The sequence below is a fragment of the Tupaia chinensis genome, unplaced genomic scaffold (genome assembly GCF_000334495.1).
Source record: "Tupaia chinensis unplaced genomic scaffold, TupChi_1.0 Scaffold000394_1, whole genome shotgun sequence".
NCBI classification, from domain to species: domain Eukaryota; kingdom Metazoa; phylum Chordata; class Mammalia; order Scandentia; family Tupaiidae; genus Tupaia; species Tupaia belangeri.
The window spans coordinates 522,181-523,386 of record NW_006159896.1 but is presented as its reverse complement, the minus strand read 5'-3'; positions in this window follow the sequence as shown (position 1 = coordinate 523,386).

The following is a 1,206-nucleotide window of genomic DNA, read 5'->3' as shown; positions in this document are numbered from 1 at the left end:
GGCCCCTCGGATGAGCAGCTGCGGCTCCATCCCTGCCGGGCCCTTCTGAGGGGCCTACATGACAGTGAGTCAGAGGGCACAGGGCAGGGAAGGGGACGAGGCACCTGCCTGGGTGTGTCCCTGTTGGAGACTATCCCCTGCCCATGTCTGTCCCCTGCTCGTGTCTGTCCCCTGCCTGTGTCTGTCCCCTGTCTGTGTTTGTCCTCTGCCCGTGTCTGTCCCCTGTCCGTGTCTGTCCCCTGCCCATGTCTGCCCCTGCCCATGTCTGTTCCCTGCCTGGGTCTCTCCCTGCCTGGAGCTTGCCTGGAAGCAGAGACGAGGCTGCAGGCCTGGGACGCGCCTGGTTCAGCTCTCATTTCAGACACATAGATGGAGGCCCTCCTCCGCCGGGTCATTTGAGCGGTCCCTACGGTCACCAAATAGACATGCAAGCCAACCTGTGAGCCACGGCACAGATGCCCCGACGTGCCCAGGAAACTGCCCAGTGCCCTTGGGTCCTTGCTGGGACGCGAGTGCAGTCGGGATTCTGGGAGCCAGGCAGTCCCAGGGCCGGGAGGATGGGCTCTGCGCAAGAGGATGGGGCCGGGGGAGGCAGGACCCTGGGAGGCAGGCTCTGTGCTGTGGGTCTCCTCGTCTCCTACTTTCGCCCTCCACCGCCGGTGACAGGCAAATTATCCCATTTCACAGAGGAAAAGTCATATGGCCTTAAGGGCCAGCCGCTCGCTCAAGGTCACGCAGCTGGCCATGGCTGAGCTGGGGTTTACTGTGACTGCCGCATGTCACATGGGACCCCAAGCCTCATGGTGGAGGCCTTAGTCCAGCACCAGTCCCGGGATACAGCGGATTATGAAGGAAAAGGTACATCCTTAGGGTTAAGGTCCCAGGGCCAGGGGAGGGGCCAGGGCCCGCCCGAGGCCAGGCCTGTGCGGTGCGGGTCTCCCTAGTTTCCGTTCTACTCTCCGGGCTCCCCCCACCCCGTCTTTTCCCTGCACACCCTTCTGAGAACTGGCAGCGAGGCTGTGTCTAGCTCTGTACCCCTATACCCACAGCTGGGGGCCCCTCCCACCTCTCTCCTGCTGAGAAATTGGGGTTTCTTTTCTAAATGCTGCAGGAGTCCCAGGACTGACAGCAACAGGCACCAGACCTGCCCGGAGCCCACCTCCCAGTCCTCAGTCCTCCAGGGCGGGGAGTGAAATTTTAGACAGG